At 39.9% G+C, this 7,764-nt stretch overlaps 1 long non-coding RNA gene across 1 annotated transcript; it reads right to left on the bottom strand.

Moving 5' to 3' along the window:
* Positions 1-5,760: 5,760 nt before the first annotated feature.
* Positions 5,761-7,165, bottom strand: LOC122086393. Its single transcript, XR_006142397.1, has 3 exons — positions 6,941-7,165; positions 6,762-6,827; positions 5,761-6,645 (listed from the first exon to the last, which is right to left on the bottom strand). It is a non-coding gene; the product is annotated as an uncharacterized LOC122086393 (long non-coding RNA).
* Between the last annotated feature and the right edge of the window lie 599 nt (positions 7,166-7,764).

The raw sequence follows: 7,764 nt of genomic DNA, 5'->3' as shown, positions 1-7,764 counted from the left end.
GAAAGATGTTGTACACCCGTAATAGGGATTTGGAGTAATCATAAATGAAATTGGAGACTAATGCCTGAAGCCCGAACTGAATTCCCCCCCCCCCCAAAAAAGGGTAACCTAAACCCCAAATTTGGGAAATTAATCAAATTCTCCATAATCTACCACCCTAACTCAACTATAGGTTGGGGAATTTCGCTGAAAGAGACCTAGACTAAGGGGTTGGGGTGACCACATTTTGGTCTAGGGACCCAATGCATGAAAATCACAATTTAATTTCTTAAAATTTAGTAATCTAAACCTTAAATTGGGGAAATTAGATAAACCCATAGAATCTAAGCCTCATAGGTGACTAATCACATCATTCCTAAGCTAATTAGTGTGTGCAAGTGTTACATGCTTGAAATCTCCCATAACAATAACCCTAACATGTACAACCTACCTAAAAATGGGTAAACCATGAGGTGGGGGTATGATCAACACCAAAAGAAGAGACTTAGGAGTATATATAGCTTGACCTAAAAACTCTTTATGTTTCCTGCGAAAAGATCTGTCAAGCGGTGAGGCAACTTGGCATGAAGTCATTGGCAATATGCAATTCATACGGACAAGATGTGAATGGGTGTCGTCAACTATTTTATAAAGTATTTATGACATGTTATTTATGCGTGTGCTCATGATATTTGCATTGTAAATCTGTTTCTATTCGAGATTGAATTATACACATTGGTGTCGAAATTGTTGTCGGTGGTGGGGTGTGTGTGTGAGTGAGTGCGTTTGTATTGGTATTGATGAATGGGATGTAAGATAGCTAAAGGTTGGGTTCTAGCATTGCATGACCACAATGTGTGTGTGTGTGTGTGCGTCTGATGCATGGGATGTAGGGTAACCGAAGGTTGGATTCCGACATTGCATATCCATAAAATGTGTGAGTGTGGTTACAGGGTAGCCAAAGGTTGGATTCAGCAATGTATGCCCATAGTGTGTGTCAGTATGATTGTGATGTGATATGTTTTTTATTATTAGATTGCGTTGGGCTAGGAGAATTAAAAAAACGCAACCCTAAAACGATGCAGAAGATAATGAAAAAACAAAATAAACAATGCACACGGATTTTACGAGGTTCGGCAAGGTTACCTACGTCCCCAGTGAGATGAGATCCTGCTTCACTATCAATGGAAAATAGGATTACAGCGCTCATCCTCACACCTCTCAGTATTGCTTGCATTACAAAGAAAGAAACCCTCGCTACAAATATATAGCAAAAAAACCCTAATCCAGAAAATACACAATTGCCTTCAAATAAAAAATTCAAGCGGGGGATTGTACCCCCCTACACCTCCTGCTATGTAGGGGGCCTCCTGCCTCCCTTACAACCCCCACGGCCAGCTAACCAGCTAGTGGGACCGCCGTCCTGCCTGTCTAGGTGGGCAGGCCCCCTGCCCAATTTAGGCAACCCAAAACCCTAGAAATTGGGCAATTGACTAAATCCCCTATAATCACTCATCCTAACCTAACCCTACGCTGGGGGAAAGATGTTGTACACCCGTAATAGGGGTTTGGAGTAATCATAAATGAAATTGGAGACTAATGCCTGAAGCCCGAACTGAATTCCCCCCCCCCCAAAAAAAAAGAGGGTAACCTAAACCCCAAATTTGGGAAATTAATCAAATTCTCCATAATCTACCACCCTAACTCAACTATAGGTTGGGGAATTTCGCTGAAAGAGACCTAGACTAAGGGGTTGGGGTGACCACATTTTGGTCTAGGGACCCAATGCATGAAAATCACAATTTAATTTCTTAAAATTTAGTAATCTAAACCTTAAATTGGGGAAATTAGATAAACCCATAGAATCTAAGCCTCATAGGTGACTAATCACATCATTCCTAAGCTAATTAGTGTGTGCAAGTGTTACATGCTTGAAATCTCCCATAACAATAACCCTAACATGTACAACCTACCTATAAATGGGTAAACCATGAGGTGGGGGTATGATCAACACCAAAAGAAGAGACTTAGGAGTATATATAGCTTGACCTAAAAACTCTTTATGTTTCCTGCGAAAAGATCTGTCAAGAGGTGAGGCAACTTGGCATGAAGTCATTGGCAATATGCAATTCATACGGACAAGATGTGAATGGGTGTTGTGAACTATTTTATAAAGTATTTATGACATGTTATTTATGCGTGTGCTCATGATATTTGCATTGTAAATCTGTTTCTATTCGAGATTGAATTATACACATTGGTGTCGAAATTGTTGTCGGTGGTGGGGTGTGTGTGTGAGTGAGTGTGTTTGTATTGGTATTGATGAATGGGATGCAAGGTAGCTAAAGGTTGGGTTCTAGCATTGCATGACCACAATGTGTGTGTGTGTGTGTGTGTGCGTCTGATGCATGGGATGTAGGGTAACCGAAGGTTGGATTCCGACATTGCATATCCATAAAATGTGTGAGTGTGGTTACAGGGTAGCCAAAGGTTGGATTCAGCAATGTATGCCCATAGTGTGTGTCAGTATGATTGTGATGTGATATGTTTTTTATTATTAGATTGCGTTGGGCTAGGAGAATTAAAGAAACGCAACCCTAAAACGATGCAGAAGATAATGAAAAAACAAAACAAACAATGCACACAGATTTTACGAGATTCGGCAAGGTTGCCTACGTCCCCAGTGAGATGAGATTCTGCTTCACTATCAATGGAAAATAGGATTTTAGCGCTCGTCCTCACACCTCTCAGTATTGCTTGCATTACAAAGAAAGAAACCCTCGCTACAAATATATAGCAAAAAAACCCTAATCCAAAAAATACACAATTGCCTTCAAATAAAAAATTCGAGTGGGGGATTGTACCCCCCTACACCCCTTGCTATGCAGAGGGCCTCCTGCCTCCCTTGCAACCCCCACGGCCAGCTAACCGGCTAGTGGGACCGCCATCCTGCCTGTCTAGGTGCTGCACCAGTACTCCCTGGATTAAACTGTGACGGAATACAAGACATCATACACCAACAAGAATAACCTAGGTGCTACAACCCATGCCAATAAGGAGATACGTATTATCTAGTCTTACCGTTTGATGGACCCAGGTTGGGAGAATTTTCAGTGATTGAGGTGGAGGGTACCGACGTCATGACAAACCTTCACCAAAGGTGTAAGAAAATGTGTATCTGAAGAATTTTTCCATTGGATGAAAATGACAAAATTTTTCCATTGGGTGAAAATGACAATATATATAATACAATGTTAATGGTATGAAGAATTTTCTACTTGGTGAAGAAAGCTCACCAGAGACAGTTTTCGAAGGAGCCATCGTCAACCGAAAAAGGCTATGTGCATCATTCCTTTATTAATATAGATTAAACTAACACATGCTTTTTCAAGGTGTAAGAAAATGTATCTGATGGGAAAAATCCCAGCTTGGTGTACATGGAAGAAGTACACAATCACATTCTGTAGTTCCACTGAAATACTAAAATCGAGATCATCTAGTTCCAAGAAAAAATAGTTAGTCTTTGAATCTGTTCAAAGATTACCGTGGTAGATTCCACGTCCCCACAACCTACGTATGCTCCCACTAGCTTGGAGTTCAAAGACAAAATGTTCATATTTGCTCCATAAGACAATAAGTGGGTATAATTTACCCAAAAAAAAAATTTAAAATTGGGCATTGATCTACTTCCCTGATTTCAAAGACTTCGCTCTTCATCCCTAATTGCAGAAGCCTTGAAACAGAGAACTCCTTCCCGTTCGCCAATTAAGCCATTTCTCTTCAACTGGAGTTAGCTTTACATCAATGATTTTGATAAAATCTGAATATTTCTTCGATGGTGTTGAGATCATGGCTAGTGAAGCTGATGTAAACCTTAAACCTTGATCTCTAATCTCCGCAACTGCAAACAATGGATTTTTTTTTTTTAAACAACAATTGATAGTGACAAAATAGGAAGGAGAGTATGTATTAAGTTTTCCAATCGTGCATACATTCCGCATGTCTAAATATGTTGTAGAATCTTAAACATTTGTCAACCTAAAGACAAAAACCCATCCAATGATTTGATAAGTGGAGGGGGTGTGACCTTAAAGTACTGCATCAAAGATCCTGTATGGGTTAGGGATGCAGTTGTATGTCCAGGTCACCAGTCTTTAGGTGAGTGGAGGGGGGTGTGACATGATTATTAGGGTTTTCTAAAAATTTTGAGATATTACAATATTGAACATTAGCAAATAAGCAACAGATAATCAATTGAGACCCACTCAACGATACATGCAAGTGAATGCACACATGTTAGGTAATTGTACCTACATAAGTATATAGTTCAGCATAGGGGGGTGCAAGCTTGGCTCAGACCCGTCCTGATCCCGAACAAGTACCGACACCAAAATTTTGGCCCTGAGGGCCCGACCATGAAATTTTTGACCCTGAGTTAGGGTTAGAACTAGTAAGGGTTGATGTCTTTGGCCCTAAACCTGGGATTTTTTTACCCTGACTTTTGACCCTAGTTTTGGCCCTACCTTGCCCTAATTTTTGCCCTTGATGTTGACCCTGGTTATGACCCTAGTTTTGGCCCTACCTTGCCCTAATTTTTGCCCTTGATGTTGACCCTGGTTATGACCCTAGTTGTGACCTTAATTTTAACCTAATTTTATATATTATTTCACATTGAATCATTGATACTTCAAAACTCCTAATATATCTTCTCACAATCTCACCTATCTCTCTTGCCTTTTTTACCAATAAAAAAGATCTCTTTTCCCTTTTCTACCCAAAAAAAAAAAAAAAGAATATCTAGGTTCAAGTTCAATCAGGGTCATCTTGGCTCGACCCAGAAAAATCAAGGCGGTTAAGGATTGGGCTGAACCCCGAAGGGTAGGATCTGTGTTGAAGTTTTGCGGCCCTAAGTCGGGGTCAGGGTGGGTTTGCGGCCTTGTAATGTCTCTCTCTCTCTCTCACCAAAAAAAAGTAAGTTGTTTATCTGTATTGGACTACTACAGAGAAAGGAGTGCACAAAAAGAATTAAGTCTGTAATTCCATTCATCTTTACGACTAGTTATTTCCTAGATGCTCACACAAGAGTCTAAAATCAGAAACTAGAAAGATAAGTTAACCTCTGGGTAGAAGATATTCAACAAAAATAACATGTAATTGCACTAGCTAAATTGTTGAAATTCTAGTAGAAATATTCCTTAGACAATCATTAGAGATACTGCCATCACACAGGACAGAATTTTCCAGTATGGCAATAAAGAGAAACATTACAAAATAATGATGTTACTGCTCTGATCGAATGCAGTTGAATCACATGATATTACTACTCTAATCCAACAATTTAAATGTGCAATATTTATACAATCTGGAGCAAAACAACCAGCTAGAAAAAATTTCATGGAAATTGAAATGGTCCATAATATGCAATATTCATTTGCACGAGAATGGGTATTAGGGTTTTAAGAGATTTTGAAAGATAGAGCAATATTAACAGCAAGGAGGAAACTCATCCCCCTCCAAGTAAACCTATTATCCACGACACCACGCCACTTATTAATATGTTTGTACTTTTCACCGCTGAGGATGAAGAACACATTATGATTCCTCGAGAATCGTCTAAGGAAGATGCTGGTTTTTCTCTCTAAAAATAAAAACCGTTTCATATGTCAAGGAAATATCTAACCAAATTCAATCAAGAACACAGGAGACATTACAGAAGTTCTTAAAAATGAATTAAGATAAAAAGTCTACGGATGACCAAAACATGAATCAGAATTTAAATAGAAAAAAAAAATCCTTTCTACTATTGTGGTTTTTTCCTGAAAATGATTTGGAACACTGAGAAATTGACTGCCAAAAAAAAATCATTGTGACTGTTAAAGAGAGTTAGGGATAGGAGACGACATTGCTTGACAGGGTAGCTTACATCACAGAATTAAAAACCAGACGAATTTAGGCACGTCTGAACTCTTTGTCTCCAATCTGTCACGTGGGTACTTACAGGCAAAAAGACAGAGAAGGAGAGAGGAGGAGAGGGGGAAGAAAGAAGAGGGAGAAGAGGGAGAAGAGACCCTCTACCGCCGAGGTGGTTGCCGAAAAGGAAAACGAGACAAGAGACCCTCCACCGGGATCCACCACTAGAAGGCCTTAGGTTTTCCTTAAGAGGAAGAACCTGTAACGGCTTCATCTCTCTGTTACCCATCTGGAATACTTGTGGGGGTTGTTTCTGCTGAGGGGTGAAAGAAGGGAGACCGTATCCCAGTAGCAGAGCCAAATTGGAACCCTCGAAATCCCCACCACCACCGACATTCATGTGGGGATTGAAAGGTTGAAACGTTGCCAAGGAAGACAAGAACCATCCACCGCCATCGTATACAGAAGAGCCGGGACCAAGAAAACTCAGAAGACAAGAACCCTCCAACTGAGCAATTTCTAAGGCAGCTTTGGCAGCCCGATTCTGAGCAATTTCTTTCTTGACCTCACAGGTGGCTGTCCCCACCAATTTATCACCAAAAAAAAGGGGCACCGCAGCATTTTCATCCCAGGAATCCTTTACAAAGCGCGGCTGCAATCTCATCTTTTGACAGAACTCAGAAAGCTCTGTCACTGGATGTGTCCGGGGTGTCTCCAGATTATTTATCGGCTCAAATAATCAATCCCTTCCAACACCTAGGGGAGAAAAAATTTATGAGTTCATAATAATAATGTAAAAATTGATGTGTGAGAGAGAGAATATAAAGTTTAATTTAGAAAAACATTAATTACATAAAGAGAAATATACTAACCTTTATAATCTTCTGGTAGATCGTTGATTCGATTTCATGAAAGATCCCCAAGAGAACTCCCCCAGGCTAAATTGTTCAATAGATCAAGATCTTTTCAGTTTATGTTAAGAATCATGAAGAAAGGAAGGAAGGAAAGAGAGAGTGAGAGAGAAACAACAAAACCAAATTGATCATCATACCTTGATGCTAAAGCTTGAGATGGAGAAATATTGAAGAGGATGAGCCACAAGAGAGCTTCCCGGCAGTAAATCCGCCATATCAGATGGAGATGAACCTCACTTAATCCCAAAGCTCCTCAGAAAAAAAGTATTTATAGGCTTAAGTGGCGAGTAGGGTTTTTTGTTTTTTGGGTGAAAAGGAAAAAAGCAACGGCAGTAGCACCGTCACATCAGATGGAGATAAACCTCACTCAATCCCAAAACTCCTAAAAATAACTATTTATAGGCTTAAGTCGCGATTAGGGTTTTTTGTTTTTTTGGTCGGTAAGTTGCGAGTAGGGTTTTTTGCTTTTTGTTCGTCCAATTTGGGGCTACCCAATTATCCAAGTGTGTTCGATTATCTCCTTATTACATACCCTGGAGCCAAGTTGATACATTCCCATGTTGTCTCTTATGAAATGATTCAGATCCCCTTTTCTCTCATGCTTGGTGTCTTGTTGGTCTCTTTCCAACCACCTTCGGCTGGAGAGGATCCAAATCCCCACGTCATTGCCAATGAGAGCATGATCATGCCCCCCACATCATGCCAATAAGAGCTAGAGCATGGCGTGGTTCATATATATGAGGTCCATATCCCAGGAGGAGAGAGAATGTGATAGAGTCAAGAAAGAAAGGGAGCGAATAGGGCACAAGATATTTTACGCAAAAAAAAAAAAAAAGAGGACGCATGATATATACCGAAATAGTTATTAGACCCCGTCATGATATTTGAGTCTCCAAATACATTATTATTGTATAGTTTTCCATATATGTGGTGCAACCTAATCCTTGTTTTTCAAGCTAAA

The sequence above is a fragment of the Macadamia integrifolia genome, chromosome 8 (genome assembly GCF_013358625.1).
Source record: "Macadamia integrifolia cultivar HAES 741 chromosome 8, SCU_Mint_v3, whole genome shotgun sequence".
Lineage (NCBI taxonomy): Eukaryota > Viridiplantae > Streptophyta > Magnoliopsida > Proteales > Proteaceae > Macadamia > Macadamia integrifolia.
Note: the sequence above shows the minus strand (reverse complement) of the source record. Positions and strands in the feature narration are given on the sequence as shown.